This window comes from Pocillopora damicornis, chromosome 4, assembly GCF_964200805.1.
Source record: "Pocillopora damicornis chromosome 4, jaPocDami1.2, whole genome shotgun sequence".
Taxonomy (NCBI): Eukaryota; Metazoa; Cnidaria; class Anthozoa; order Scleractinia; family Pocilloporidae; genus Pocillopora; species Pocillopora damicornis.
The window spans coordinates 20,265,573-20,281,855 of record NC_142673.1 but is presented as its reverse complement, the minus strand read 5'-3'; the positions used below and the strand labels follow the sequence as shown (position 1 = coordinate 20,281,855).

Genomic DNA, 16,283 nt, shown 5'->3' with positions numbered 1-16,283 from the left:
TGTTATGAGTGAGCTAGCCTGCAGTACAGGAGTCTTATTAGGGCGAGCTAACGTTATAAGCTTGTGATTTTTTATCCGACCGGTTATGATTGATTTGGAGTTAGAATGGACGGTGTGTGTAGGGGACAGGGGAACAGTGTAATTCCGATTCGTTTTGTTTCCCACTCTGTTTGTGTTAGACAACGAATGCACTCTCAGGGCGTTGGTAGCACTTAGCGTTAGCCACAAGAACACCTATCCGTTGTTTCAAGTAGATTAATCATTTGATCGTCTCCATCGCTGTTTGCTTCCAAATTTTGAGCTCGTCTTGGATTGAAATACAGTTTAAGAGCCGCCGTGACCACGATCGAAAGGTAAACACTCGAAACATGTGGGGGTAACGAAAAGTTGGACGTAAGCTAATTAGCTATTCAAAACGGCGGCGCGCGTCGACTACTTTAAAGTGGATTTTCACTAGCATCGGAGCAACTTTGGAAGCTACAACAACGGTGGCTGACTCAGCTTAGTGTAAAATATTTATTGGTGGTCACAAAGAATATGTGATTTTTCGAGTGACCTTGTCCTCGGTCAGTAACAAATAATCAAGGCTTAGTGACCACCACGAACATAAAAATATTTAATTAGTAACTGACCTATATTAGATATAACTTAAAACTACATTATTCACTTACCTCGAATAGCTATGTCAAGTTTAAATTCCTGTACGTATATTCAGTATTTCTTGCGGCGAACAGAACATCTATCACTATTCTGAAAGAAAAAATATCCTTTCATTTTCCACCGAACTTTCTAAACGTCAGCGCTAAGCTGAAAGGTGAATACTCTCTTCCAATCATAAAGCTTACTTGTATAATTATGAATCTGGCGTGTGAATAACTTTACAACAGTTTAATTTTGATTTTGTATAGAACTTCATAACATGCAGGTAAAAGTGTATTGGCAATAGCAATATTTTGTAGCTTCTTCTACCTCCAGACCTTTTTGAAATCTCCGAGTAAACATATAAATATTGATTAAATAAACTGCTGCTTGTCTGCCTAAATCTAATCACAACAGGTCAACCCTTTAACCCCTAAGAGCGACAATATCACCCCTGAATCGTGCAATAAGGTCATGAGAATAAAAGAAATTATCAGAAGCTAAAGTTGTTGATTATTACACAAATTCTCCTTGTCAGCACCTTAAGGAATGTTTGAAGAACAGTATGGAGAGAATACTTTTACTGATGTTAAGGTGTAAAGGGTTAAGAAATTACTTCATCTTTTTGCATTGCAAAATTCATGAATAAGCTTGGCCACAAAAGATGAGATCCAGACGAAGGAACAGAAAAAAAAAGCAGTGCACACCCAGATAGATAGATTCTCGAACCACCTGTATATACAATGAGGGTCTCCATTTGTTTTCGATAGTGCTTAGGAATCAATTTAACCGATGCCAGAGAGAAAATTTTTACAAAAAATCAGTTTTGCTTCCGGCTTAGCTTGCAATCTTTACATACTCTTCTAATTTTTGGCCATCTAAAGTAACTCGGGTGCGGTTAAGACGACATGTTCTCAATTTAAAAGAAGAGCGAAGAGTTTTGACTGCTTTCAGTGTTTTTCCAGATTTATCGCATCTATTTTTCATTAGGTGATACGCTTGACAGCACTTAATGAAATACCAGCAGCGTGATTGTCATTGGTAGATGATGGCTTTTTCGTGGATTTCGATCCTACTCTTCTAAAAAGGAAATATCCTTTATAAGTTTTTCAGCAGAATGGTTTCAAAATCCATGCGCGAACCACGTTTTGTCTGCGCACACACGATTGGGACGCCATTTTGAGTGTTGGTTTCACGTGAAGTGCGTATGATCTACAACGTGGAAGCCCAGATAGAAGACGACTTGCTAAGTGGCATCCTGAATTGGTAGGGATATGATTTGATCTCTCGACAGTCAATTCTTCATTGATTTCGCATTTGCTTTACTTCAAGTAAGCGCGTGATGTACTGCTGACACGTAGATGTCAATTGAAAACAGCACGCTATTTTGAATGAACTAACTAGCCTGCTATAAACTCTAAAAGGATGATTTTTCGAGATGATCGATCAGATTTTTGTTTAAAAAATGTGAACAACTTATGATCGATCGCGTTTGATGCTAAGTTTGTGGGACCTGCTGGAAATGTCTACGAACTCATGGCTACTATTTCAGTCAACAAGAGTTCTTGCTAAAACGCTTCAGCAGCCGTAAGGTTTCTAGTATTCAAAAAACTATGATATAGGCTGATTTAAGAATTCTTAAACAGAATGAACCGGCGACTTCGGTCAGGGGGTCTTTGGTAAGCGAAATTCCTTTTAGATCACGGGAACTCCAGCAGAAAATGTAGACATACATTCAGCTGTACATCGCTTCTTAAGCGATCCATCCGTACCTATTATTCGTCGCATAAGAAACGTTCAGTTTTGAGCCGATTACTAACGCTGATTCGTTCTGATTAATCACAACAATTAGGGTATGTAGGTGTTTAATCGCTTAATGTAGCACGATGATATATAATGCTCGAGCACACCATTTCAATCTCCTGCTACCTTGAGGTAGCTGTAGTACCGTTTTGCAAAGCAAAGAAAAAATCTGCAATGAGAAACGTTCAGTTTTGAGCCGATTATTAACGCTGATTCGTTCTCATTAATCACAACAAAGAGGGTATATAAGTGCTTTATCGCCTAATGTAGCACGATAATATATAATGCTCAAGCACACCATTTCAATCTCCTGTTGCCTCGAGGTAGCTATAATACCGTTTTGCAAAGCCAAGAAAAATTCTGCAAGCTTTAACACACTTAAAAGAAAGTGAAAATTTTTTGTTGAGTAATTTCTTGGCGATTTATGACTACTATTTCTACATATCGAGATCATTACACGGAGACAATTTCACTATAACCCTTGCGCATGAAGAAAAGTTCATCGCTAGATTTTACCACATACTTCACGATTGTTCAAACAAAAGCTTGCGCTACCCTTGTATCAATATTATCCACACCCACTTCCGATAAAAAAGCGGCAAAAAATGGATGATTTCTCACCAAAACTGTTTTTTGGACATCGAAACAACCTTTCGCCAAACATTTCTCTTTAGCGAGTTGCAAAGTTTGCCCCGTGGCGATCCCAGAAATCTTTGCGCAAACACACGGATCCGATTACTACTGGCAACTCATTCATTTTAGAGTCGTTGTGAGGCACCAGTGTATGTCAAGTATGCATGCGCGTTAACACGTGATATTTTGCTTTCGTGCCAGAAGCCTCCTTCTACGGCTTACCCCCACGGAGCATTCGACTAAGATGATTGATTACATGCCTAGACGAAACATTTCAACTGCATGGAGGTTGGTCAAATCTGGGACTTCAGGCTTGCTGGCATTTTTCATACCCTGGTAAGGAAATATTTCGGTTTTTTGACATTCTTATTTCTGCATCGTTGACGTTATGCGCATTAACTGGCAAACACCTAACCACTGAGAAGGCGATACCCGCTGAAAATATTTATTGGTTAGACTCCTGTGGCTCATCTCACTATTGTCATTAAGAAGATGGTGTATAGAAGCTGGTGGAGGTAGAACGTCGTATCATTTTAAAACTGTGCGATATATAGAGATCGTTTTTATGGAAAGTGCACACGAACGATTATTATTGGCGAGTTGTGATGCATAAAAAAAAAAAAATCAAGTGAGCGCAGCGAACGAACTAGTTTTTGTATGCATCGCAACGAGTGAATAAAAATCATTCAAGCACTTTCCATGATATGATGTTTTTGTTTCATACATACAGAGATTTTTCCTCATTGACCGACACATTTCAAAACTTGGAAGCCATTTTTTTTGCCCTCCACCGCGAAGTACTATTGTTTGTGTCTCTGATTGGACGAACGATGTATTTTCACAGTCGTTTGCTCAGTATGGAAGAAATGAGTGTTATTTCGAGGTGTCGGTGTTCTTTGAATAATGACTCAGGAATATATTAGGCATAATAAATAACCATGATAAGAGTAATTCATCAGCTGCTTGCGACCCCGCTTTGATAGAATTATGCTGCGAACGGGGCTCTTTTGAAATCTAGTCCTTCTCAAAACGGTGGCATCGGAAGCTACTATGCAAAAGTTACCATGATTGAGACGTTTATGCGGGTGACCGGAAATAACAGACAATGTAAGTCGAAGGCGGTGGCGTTTGGTTAAAAGAACACCTGAGGTGATCTGGTTAATCCATTTTATTTTTTTTAAGCGTACAGCTTCTCTCATTGTTTGAAATGCGTTTCGTGAGAGACGATCTGCCCAACACACTTGCTTTCCTTTTTGTATCATCCATCGTATTTATCAGTGTGTCTGACATCTTCCCATTCAAGTCGAGATTTATTGTGTTAAGATTTAATCCAATCAAACGAGAGTTACAATTATGCCGTGGTTATCGAAGAATAGATCAGCAGCACACTGTTCTCTTTCACAAGGAACGTTCAGTGCCAATGATTTAAAATGAAAAGCTACCATCGAGGCAACAAGGTTCTGTGGTAGACTTCTGGTCACGCAAAGATGTGATTACTTTCTCCTTTATCATCTGTCACGATGCGGCTTATGAGAAGTTTCTGTGCTGCCTAAATACTTTTTTCATGAATAAATTTGTTCACCTTTATTACTCCAGCACTATTACACGCATCAGCGAAAAAGTCAAGCTTGCTATGTTTACACACCCAGTTATTTTTAAATAAAATTATTTAGTTCACGATACATGTCACGATGCCGTGATATTTTGATGAGCCCTTGGCTTCAATCCAGGGTTATAAGTAGATGTTGGACAGTTCGAAAGAAGTAAAAGACGTCACTCAGATCACGCGATCAGAGAGTGTAAATATGAAACGATCAAATATCATTCCTACAACTCCCAATTCGCCAAAAAATGCTATTGTAAAATCGATGTAAAGACAACTTTCGGCTTAAACCAGTTGTGAATTATTGAAGCAATCAATACTACGGTGCGACTGAAAACAGAATGAGAAAGTTAAATTTATGACAGTTGTTCATTAATGGTGCTTCGGTAAGCACATTCCGTCGCATTAAAAACAGAGAAGAGAATCATTGAAGCAATTACTACTGATCGACTGAAAACAGGACGAGTAAGAGCAATTTAAGACAGTCTTTCATGACTGTGCTTCGGTAAGCACATTCCGTCGCATCAACCAGTTGTGAATCATTGAAGCAATCACTACTGTTCGACTAAAAACAGGACGAGTAAGAGAAATTTAAGACAGTTGTTCATGAAGGTGCTTCGGTAAGCACATTCCGTCGTGTCGACCTTTGAATGACGATTACTGAACGTTTCTTCCCATCGTCGTGTTTATTTGCAACTTGATCATTTTAATGTTTACGAGATTTGCTGATGGTTAAAATCCTTTCTATAAAATCACGCACGATCTAAACTCGCCAAGACACAAACTGAATGCATGAAATACTCTTCTACGCAAACAATTTCAAATGTTGGCTTCCATTGCAAATCAAAACAAAGGATTCTTTTCTTTCACCCCACACCTCAACAGTTTTTAAATACCCAGAACAAAACTTTACTATGAGCTTGCATCTGCATTATGAACGGCTATTTCATTGAAACACCTTCTGCAAATGCTAACATGAAATAAATACTTTTTCCAACTCCGAAGAAAAATCGGTGATTGTAATTAATACAAACCTCTCAGTGACACATAAATGCGATGGAATGTTTGTAGCAACGTAGCTCGACTGTCCTCGGCAGCATGAACCGGGTGTCCGTTTGTCATGTCAAAGGCATTGTTTCAGACTGACAACGTCAATCAAAGATCAACCTGCTCAGTGTTCTCCTACGAAATGAATTTAATGCACTTTCCCGGGACGATGGTTTACGACACTGAATGCTAATTTGATATTCTCTTTCTTTGAGTGAATTGTTCCATGATTGACAGCACCGTATTATTAGTAGTATTGAATGTCCACTGTCTACAACCATTGGGATTCCAGCAGAAAACATGCTTGCATGGGTCACTGTTTTGATGAGTAAGGTAAATTTGCTCGTTTTTTAGTACCATAGCCTTATTTGTGTTCATCTATTTATCCAACTCCTCCTTAGCTAAATTCACTTATGTACAAAAAACGTCGTGTAAGATGTGCGTTAGAAACAGAAGGTATTCCAGAGTCAGAGTACGTAGTTTATAACTTTCGATAAAAACAAACGGCAGCATTTTCTCTTCGTTTTAAAAATAGATCGTGTAGAATGAGTCATTCTTTGGCAAAATTTTTTCCTATTTAACGTTAGTTTATGATTCAAAAATCAGAGTTTTGTTGCAGAGGTTTGTTTGTTGCACAGGTTTGTACGAGCTACCCTAATAAGTGTTAGATTAAGATTAGTTTGCTCTCACAAGAAAAGATTATTTGATCATTTTAATTCCTGCTGTATACGGATAAACTCTTCTTGATCATTGAAACTGAACACTAGTGGACTTAATTAACAGACTAAAATATAAAGAGACGAATACTTTATCTGGGCTGGCACAAAGCAGAGTTCAACAACATTTTATCAAATTGTTTTACCCCCCCCCCCCCCCCCCCCGAATCTGCTGAATCTGCTGTTTATTGCTAAGCACGTGCGAGGCCTCAAATTAATTGATGAGATGTAGTATATGGTATGATTCATTGGCTCATAACTTACGAATGTTTGCTATTTCAGTAATCAATAGTATTTGAAGTTAACAGCGGTTTCGAACTTCTTAGGTTTGTTAAACATTGTTATTGCTGATGAAGTCCAAATACGTTCTCTTCGGTAATGTCATTATCATTATCGTTTCGATTGTTTCATATTTTTTCATGCTTTTTTTCTTTCGTTTTATTTAATTTCATGTTATTTTGATGGAGTATCTTTTCTGGTGATGACACAAATTTAAATTTAAGTTATGCATGTAGTGTTAAAAATCTCAACTTTTTCAGCCATTCATCACATAGCATGGCCATTGATGGCACCGGTTTACCCGTTTATAGTCACAAAAACAGCAAATCGCATGTGTACTGCCCTTCAATGATTTGGGTGGGGGATTCCCTGAGAAGCACATTAAACTTACCAAACCATGCCATGAGATGAGTTCCATTCTGCAAATGTCTACTCGTTTGGGAAGTTCATGGTTTACAACAAAGGAAAAAGGTAGACACGATTTTATTTTCAGTATGTGAGAGATAAATTGTTTACTACAACTGTAATTATCTGTCATTTTATTTTATTGTTCCCACGTGTGACACAGCTGTTCATACAATTGCAAACACGTGGTCGATTGAGATGATTTTTTCACGATATTGGAATACAAAGGCGGTATGGATCTTTTCTTTTTTAATTATTTATGTAAAAACAAATGAAGATTTTTTTAGTTACTATTTGAGTAAACCAGAAGTCTATTAATGGGCTCCTGACTAAACCCAGTCGTTTTGACCGGAAGAAAATGAAATTTACGGGTTCGAATGGAATATTTTTGAGGGTGATATACGCGTGCTTATTCTAAAGGGTGATCGTATATTTGAGAACGGCACTAGTGTTATCAAAACATCTTATCAGGTGTTTTCGTGTGTAGTATCGCTGAGTACTTTTCCGAGTTGTGTCGTTTTTTTGACAAGCCCGCAGCCGGGTTGAGTCAAAATTCAAACAAAGAGTAAAAATACTGCACGCAAAATGTTTACGATAAGTTATTTACTATTAAACTGTCTTTGCTTTCTTCGTAGTGTTCATGTTCTTATTTTGCTAGATGAACTGACCAATCTAATGAATGTCTAGTACGTTAGCATTGGGAAGAGAAACAATTTCTATATCACTTGCCATGACAAAATTTCAAAATCGCGGTTGAACGTGGGAAGCAGGTCAACAGAGCCACAATCCGCAAATGTTTACATTGCGAAAGTGTCGTCTACTTATTTTCCTTTGAAACAAGTCACGCAAGTATAGCCGACCTGCCAAATGGGCTTGAGGTTAGCCATCGAGGATCGAGAAATGGTTAACACCATACATTGCTGTTGGGTTGAGTGTAAAACTGACTCGAGGTATTCTGAGAATTGGCCGAAATCTCTAAGAAAAAATTCAGGAATCCAGAGTACAATTAAAATTTAGTTCTTATTAGCTATAACAGAGTGGTGTAGTAGTCATTAACGCTTTCAAGGTAAGTTAATGTTAAACCGGTTTACATGGTTTGAAATCAGCAAGTTCTAGCAGGGAGGTTTCTAAGGAAATAAGTCGTAAAGCGACTTTTAGTTCAGTCGTGAAGATTCCGCATTGAAAATCTTCAAGTCTTTTACAGGTATTATTCTCCTACCTCTAGGAGACACCTATGCTCCTCGAGGTAGTGCGAAAAGATTAGGGATGGAATCCAAAACTAAAAAAAAGAGAAATCGCTGCTTTGTATTCAGGTCCGGTATGATTGCTTTTTTGAAAATTTCCAACGGAGATGCATTTCAATCGATTAAAATTTGAACTTTAATATGAATTTAACTTTATTCAAACCTACCTTCAGGGGGTTGTACTCATGCGATTAACGGATATGTGACCTTTCTTTGCGAGTGAGTGACACCTGTCGCCTCTTCTAGTGACTGATTCCAAAGATAGATAAAGCCGATATTTCTTCACCTATAAAATCTTTCGGAAACGGCATTTATACTTTTAAAAGGCCATCTCATGACCAAAAATATAAATTTTGCAAGAAATATAGATGTATATCGTTCGGTGTGGTATTTTGGCAGCCTCTCTCATCCCTCACTTTGGGCAGAGCAATTACTATCACGGCTAGGACAGAGCAGAAATAATCACGATGTATATAAACATACTTCTACTTCATTAAATAAGCCAAATTTTTCAGCGACTTATTTACATTATAGGTTAATAGTTTGATGAAGCGCTCGATGTTGCCACCAAGGCTCGTTTCCCGGTATCACGTGAAAATAAAAGGACAATTTCAAATCACATGATTTGAAATTGTCCTTTTATTTTCACGTGACTTTTACCAAATATTTTATTTTCACAAGACTTTTACCAAATATTTTATTTCCGACCCTTTGTCGGCACATTTTAGAATTTTAGTAATTGTCTGACATGACGCAGTTTTTAGTAAAAGATAAGGTAAAGACTGAATTGTTGTCACATAGAGCGGTATGATTGGTATAACCACAAGAGGATGTGGTGAAAAAGATGTTCTTTCGTCTTGTCACGAGCGTGGGACAAAGGAAAAATTCCAAGTCCCCATGAGGAATCGAACTTCAGATCTTCGGACTCCGCGCTCTAGTGCTCTACCACTGAGCCACAGAGACTCCAAGGTAAGTGAGGTCTATTACGAAGTTCATATAACACGCGTTCTAATGTCGATAGCGTCATGATTGTAAATGGATTAAGAAAGATGGTAAGTGTGAGCCACAGAGACTCCACGTTGAGCGAGGTCTATTGCAAAGTTCATATGACACGCGTCCTGCATACTGCTAGGATTAGCAATGTCGATAGCGTCACGTTTGTAAATGGAATAAGAAAAGACGGTGAAACAATGTTGAGAACAGAGAGTGCCGCAGTGGGAATTTTATAGATATTTGAGAGGAAAAAGACGAGTGGTTTCGCGCACTGCTGACCGCGGAACCCGCGGAAACCAAAATATTTTGTAAAAAACACAAATAGAATAAATAAACGTGAAGAAAGTTCTGGCAATGTTCTAAATTTCTTTTTCAGGTGTAAAGAAAATTACGCCTAGGAGAAATATGTTATAGTCTTCGTTAATGTCCAATCACCAGCCTAAGCTTACACACTCCACAAATATGCAAATATGTTAACGTTGCGCAGAGGGCGAAATATAGGGATTTGTATGGGAATAAGTGGTCGCACTCTCAACCTAAAACATCTGGCTCCGGTTGTTCAAAGGTAGGATAACGCAATCCACTGGATAAATCGCTATCCAGTGGATAGCGCAGTACGTTTTCTTAACAGTTATCCGCTGGATAGAGATTTATCCGTTGGATAGCGTTATCCGCTCTTGAACAACAGGGCCCTGAACGATATTAGTTTTGATTATGAACAAAATTATCCCGCTTAAGTAGTTTTCAATTGAAACTTGTGAATTTCGTGGGCTGATTCAGGGCGGTGTAGCTCGGTTTTATTTCATCTGCTTTTCCCCCTTTATAGTCCATACCTAGGATACGTCAGTAGTGAGTAATGCCAACGGAACGAATCCAACCGAAGCAAAACGCGGTGAATTCGCCCCGGACACCCCAGTCACCCTGAAATCCCACATGCATCACGGACAATAATGGTACTTCAAGCTCGCGTTCCTCATACGAGAGTCACGTGTAATGAAGGGGAATTAAAAGCCACCAATTCCACCGTAAAGGTTCGCAGAGAGCCTTTCGCATGAAGCCTATGTCGGGATTATCTGAAGGTGTTTCACTTTAATTGCTATTTAGCAGACCCGAGAGGAACAAAACGAAAGGAGATAATATTTTTTCTCGCTTATGTCAAGTTTGCGCGAGGCTTCCTTGAGGGTGTTTCCGTTGTCAAGGAGGATGGAAATTTAACCGACTATCGAGGTGGACTTTCCATAGTTTTCTTTCGCTTTCTATGCAGACACATCCTGAGCTCACGTTTCGAGAAGGCATAGAATAATAATCTTACTGTTAATTGACGTGTCACGCGTTACGTGAGTCTTAACGAAGCCTTTGAGGATTTTAGCCAAGCGATTAGAACGCCTAACTATGCGTAATATAATATGGTTAAATGTAATTTTCAAGAAAAGTATTGTATAATAACATTATATTAGTGGCCACCTCCTTTCTACTCAGCCTTTATCCTGAACATGCTTATAACTATTAAGTACACGTGGTCGTTTGATGAACCTCTTGGAAAATCGCCAATTCACATCGTGGTACCTAGTTCGTCTAAAGTTTACAAATTTCCTATCATGTCGGCGCTGACTAAGTTTTGAAACTTTACCAATGAATCTTTAGGGTCTCGCTATTGCGAAATAGAAATGAAAGGAGACGTCCGTACTTGGTGCAGACATTAAACACATGGATCACGAAATTTTGAATCAAATTTTGCGAACAAGAAAATTTGCTTCAACTTAAATTTTAAAATAATAGTCTGTGAGGGTGTACAAATACCAAAGAGGGAAGAGGAAAACGTAAAAGAACTAGAATAGAAAAGGATAAAGAAGATCAAGAGGGATTGCAAACTATGAACTTCGCAAATCTACGATGAATATTTGGAGAAGCATAGTAACTGGGAAGATGAATATATGTTCATCAAGAGCGCTGGTTATCAACCATTCGCCGTTATTGAATGACCACCCTTATTTCAAATAATAGTTCCTTTAAAATTAAGCAAACCTTCTAACGGAGCCATAAAATATCATAACCATTACTTCTAAGAAATGACCGGAAGACGATCTCGAAAATCCCTTTAATTGAAGATTGTATCAAAATTAGTTTTATGGGCATAATCTATTTTGACTGACCACTTTCGTCGAGAAGAATCGCAAAGTATAAGCCTTACCTCTAATTGAAAGTCAAGGATGACTATGGAAGGACGAGCACCGACTAAGCAAGCACGTTGCTTTAGAGAGAGGATTATATCCGGAACTGACTTCTATTAAGAACGTACCTTTCCAAGTGCACGTGATCGCTACATTGTGTCATTGTACAGAATTAGAAATATTGAAGTAACGACATCCTCGTACCGCTGGAATTTGCATGAAGGAAACCTTCAGCTACTCCTGTCGTTGAAGTTACTTAATCTAGACCAGAAAACTCTACATACAATGTACGAGGCTGAGAATTCAATGATTTTGAATCTTATTTCAACCAAGAGAAAATTCGGGAACCAACTTGACTATTTGACACTCTTTATCATAATATACTATTAGATAACCTTGGGTGTTGTATACTGCGGTAGAGTAATCGTATTAGAATAGTTCTGTAAATAACTTGACAGAGATAAGGAAACTGACCAATAAATGACCTGAGACAGGTTTAAGAGTCCTTGGAAGAGAGACCAGAATGCCATCGTATATTTTGTCCGGCAAACATCGAATGGAAGAGCATACATGGGACAAACTTTGAGCCAACCAATTTCATCGGTTACTATTACGCTTAAGTCACTTTAGCCTACTTTCTCGACTGACCTTAGGTCTAAGGTTTCCTTAGTTGAAAAGATTGATGTATGTCGTCCATATGCAGTATATATTGAATTTAAAATCGAACCAAAACGACACCAAGGAGAACACCAAGTTACAAATCAAAAGTTAAGAAAATTTCCAGTCAAGATGGTTTGACGGTGTGCCATCGGCGAAATAGAACTTCAATTATTTAAGTCATTTCCACAAATTATTAGCTTCAGGTTCAGTTTTTCCCAAAGAAATACCACAGTCAACAATGAAAGGGAGGGTGATAAATCGAGAAGCAAAGGACCGACGGAGTCAAGTCAAACAACAACATCGTGAAGAAGAATCACTGGGAAAATAATGGACATTGTTCAGTTGGATATGTTTAAAAGTTTGGATATGTTTGTCGCTCACTTTCACGCAAAAGTGGCGGTGACTTCACAGAAAAGGCTCCTAGAGCTCTGTCAAACCGCATGTCGCCACTTAATGTTACAGTGGTTATTTGTGATAAGCACCAGACTGAATGACACGGGTACTCCTCGTAACTCCCCTTTCAACAAAATTTTTAGATACAGCTTTCAGCTCAGAAAGCGGTCTGACCTCACTTGGTTATACAGAAGATGGGAGGACTTCTTAGGTAAAGGGTTTTCCTTTCCAAGACAGCGAATATTGAAAGAGATTCTCAAATCAAGGAAACATAAAAAGTGGTCTTCATACTTCAGCAGTTGCACTAGCTTTCGTAATAAGATCGGACAAAACTAAAATATTTGCCTAAGTTTTAACTATTTAAAGCAACGATAAAGGATAAAAGACCGTTCTGAGCATTTAAATCGTTGGAAACACCTTTAGGTGTAAGGTCAACATTACATGGGCAGTTTTTTCACATTTGATGTAACCTAAACTCGGAGAGTTGTTCATGGAAACACTGAAATTAATTCAGAAATTGCGTGTTTTCCGCCTCCAGCAACATTAAGGACCTTAAGCAAACCACGACGGCGACGGCAACGCGGAGGCGGCCAAACAAAAGATCAAGTGGGAAGAACACCAACTCAGCACGTACATTTTAGAGCTTAGCACATTTCTTAGTCGCCCTCTATAAAACAGCGTGCAATCTCCAAAACTTGATTTTCGCTGACTGAGAACGGAAACCACGACGGCAACTCGAATTATTTAAGTTTCCATTTGGAACTCAACGCTGTTCAAGTTATGCTTAAGCTGAGTTGTGGCACCTTTAGAGACGGTAAACACATCTAGCTGTTAGCGAAATTTTGACAAAAATTACAAATTCCATTTTAAATCGACGTCTTCCTCGGCGTTGCCGAGGAGATCAACGCGATCCTAACTTCTGTTTCGTGTCAAATCTAAATACAGTTTTTGGGGGAAATAAATTCAAACTTAGATGACAGAGTTATTTGTTAGGTTTCGCAGGTTAAAAGGTGATAGAGGATCTTGAATGGGTATAACTCGCATAAATAAAGTAGTGACTGGTATTATATTTAAGAAATTTCGGCGAAATGCCATTTTGAGAAGTAAACCTAAGAAGTGGTTGTCCTTATTGACTGTTAGTTTCTGATACTCATACCTTATTTTTGTACAGTGTAAGTGAAACGCTTCTTTCATGCCACATCAAACATGAAATTAAAGTAAGTTTTCGACTCTCTTATTATCAAAGCGGAATTTTTGTTCATCGCTCTGTTCAGTATAGAAATAACTTTTGCTTAAACTATTGCGATTCAAGTTATGGAAAGTAAAATCCCAACAGGTTCCATAGGCGTTGATAAGTGGATGGATGTGCCTCTAACTCTATTGGGAATTAGTGTCTAGGCATTGAACTACACGTTTATTCAATATTACGGTCAATTTTATGGAAGTTGAAATAACACGTTCGAATGAGGTATGTTTTTCAACTTTGCCTTAAAGTTTAGGTAAGTAAAGGAGTTTTACCGCAGTGGGAAAATCATGTAGCTAATCTTCAATCTTTATTCTTTCAATGCAACTGTATATATAATAAAACTCTACTACATGAACAATTATCCATTTACCTTCCCTACCGAACAAGGACCATTAAAACATTTTTCTCACCTTATCATCACTTTCCTACAGGAGAGTCAGACAGAGAGAGAACCTTCCCTTATTTCTTTCTACGTTAAGATGCTCTGTCTTATCACATAAGTTTTCCACGTGGCTCTCATTGATTCAATGATTCGTGTACACGTAGGCGAGACATGACGGAATTCATGTATGACACCGACTTCCTAAACTTCCTACTTCTTCCGCTATCACGAACAAAGATTGTACCATCGGCTCTGAGTGAAATATTTCGAATCGCCGGCGTTTTTACTTTTGCTTTATCTTTTTCAGCTTTCGTTAAATCAATCAATTAACAGTGGGTGCGTGCCTTGAAAGAAAAAACTGTAGCAACTCAATATCCTTTTCGTCAGCGCGCTTTCCTCCATAGCATCCCGCCATCACAACATGTTTACGGTGCTAAATCGCTTCACTGCTCCAGTTCTTTAAGAAAACAACCATCAATTTTCTTTTTCAGATGAAGATGTGGTCTTTCGGGCGTCTTAAGAGTGCGAGTTGAATAACGCAAATAACAGGAACATTAAACAGCTGACTACCCTTGCCATAAAAGCGTGGTCTTCACCAGCCGCTACGAGTGAACTCCACAACGTTTAGTGGCTCTCCTCTCACTAATTCACCAAATGGCGTTACCGAAGTTTCTTGAACCGTTTTGATATTTGTCACTCGTGAATGGTGAAGCCTCAAGCGTTGAGATTATCGTGTATTTAAGAGAAAAGATGTCAGCCATAAATTATTCTGTTGCGAAGAACCGTCGCGCTTGGTTGAAAGCTATCTCCTCAAAATGTAAATAACACAATATGCAAATATGTTGTTACGCGAAATGATTGGTCAGCTTCTGCAACGTTTTGATCATACGCTCTTTATTATCGTTTTGCTCTGTTAGTTAATAATTATTACGTAATAAGTTTGTTATCTACAATCTATTCCCATTTAAGGACATGTGAAAGAGATTCGAATTAGATCATCGCTACTAGTTTATCGCTATTAGTTTGTTCTTAGATGAAGTATTAAAGATGACTTCGCATTCTATGTGCGTTCGAATTGTCCACTCAGCCGCTTAGGTAACCTTTTGAGGTTACACAAGCAATCAGTTGTCTTGGGTTGCACCCTGTATACTGAGAGTTTCCCGTTTCGTCGTTGACATAAAAGAAAATGACGTTTTCATCTCCACGCATTTAGCAATTAACCTAAACAGAACCCGAATATCTACTCATTCCTTTTAAGTCTAAGAAAATGGAAAAGAGTCATATTCGAATCGTCGACTTCACTTTCCCTTTGGAAAACAAAATTATCAACTAAACGCCTCCATGGAAGCCAAAAATAAACAAATCAAACACGGAAGTAGATTGTTCGAACAACAGCGAGAGTAACGAATTACGTCAGCTGAAAAGCTAAACAATATTGGACATTTCATCATAATAGAGAGAATCTCAGGAAATACCTGTCAGCTAGTGGTATTTTCACAGCAGTCTATTTTGTTCAACTATCTAAAAATATCCCGTCCGGGCAAAATGCTGGTGTCTGTGAATTACAAACGATTGCTTGGTAAGTAGACTTTGCTGAGTTAAACGTCTCTAAACTCCTAGCGCTTCTTAAAACTAATTTTGCTTAAATTATGAGACCTACGTCTCTTGAGGCAGTTGCAAAGGAGGCCGAGTTTATTGTTTCTGTGGATTTAATTGGTCAGAAGCATCGTGTTCCTGTATTTCTCCGAAATTCTAAGAGAATATCGAGAGTGTTGGTTGGCGGCGCCGGGACAAAGTTCAGACTGCCATGTTCAGTGGAGCTGGAGGAAGGGGAAGAAAGTTTCGAAAAATTTTTGCACAGCCGCAAGAGAAAAAGGAAAAAAATTGTGAGAAAGAAACACGTACCTCGAAGCGGAAATGCAGTCGTAAAACTGCCATTGAAAGACGCCGTCAAAACAAGATTTTTGAAAGCAATCCTTGGTCCTCATTCAATATTTGAGCGGTCATGGTCCGTATTCTATATTTGAGTGCTCACAGGCCAAAGGCTAAGTGGAAATTTTCTAAGTCCA

At 38.5% G+C, this 16,283-nt stretch overlaps 1 protein-coding gene and 2 long non-coding RNA genes across 9 annotated transcripts in view; 2 read left to right on the top strand and 1 right to left on the bottom strand.

Annotated features, from left to right (window-relative positions):
• The window catches only part of LOC113667645 (TNF receptor-associated factor 2), a 31,249-nt gene extending 19,609 nt beyond the window's left edge, over window positions 1-11,640 (bottom strand). Inside the window, exons 1-2 of one of the 6 annotated variants that reach the window (XM_089204803.1) lie at window positions 11,554-11,640; window positions 672-750 (exon numbers count right to left, since the gene is read on the bottom strand). The gene's annotated coding sequence lies outside the window, so the exon portion shown is untranslated. Of the gene's footprint in view, window positions 1-671; window positions 751-5,712; window positions 5,947-7,111; window positions 7,240-11,553 lie in introns of those variants that run through there. The other 5 variants (XM_089204808.1, XM_089204804.1, XM_089204809.1 and 2 more) reach the window with 5 other exon arrangements.
• LOC149047195 (uncharacterized) overlaps window positions 1,784-16,283 on the top strand; it is a 33,851-nt gene continuing 19,351 nt past the window's right edge. The window contains exons 1-4 of one of the 2 annotated variants that reach the window (XR_016186094.1): window positions 1,784-1,905; window positions 3,277-3,411; window positions 9,171-9,338; window positions 10,189-12,019. This is a non-coding gene — a long non-coding RNA (uncharacterized LOC149047195). Of the gene's footprint in view, window positions 1,906-3,276; window positions 3,412-9,170; window positions 9,339-10,188; window positions 12,020-16,283 lie in introns of those variants that run through there. The other variant, XR_016186095.1, reaches the window with a different exon arrangement.
• Window positions 13,284-13,819, top strand: LOC149047196 (uncharacterized). Its single transcript, XR_016186100.1, has 2 exons — window positions 13,284-13,400; window positions 13,758-13,819. It is a non-coding gene; the product is annotated as an uncharacterized LOC149047196 (long non-coding RNA).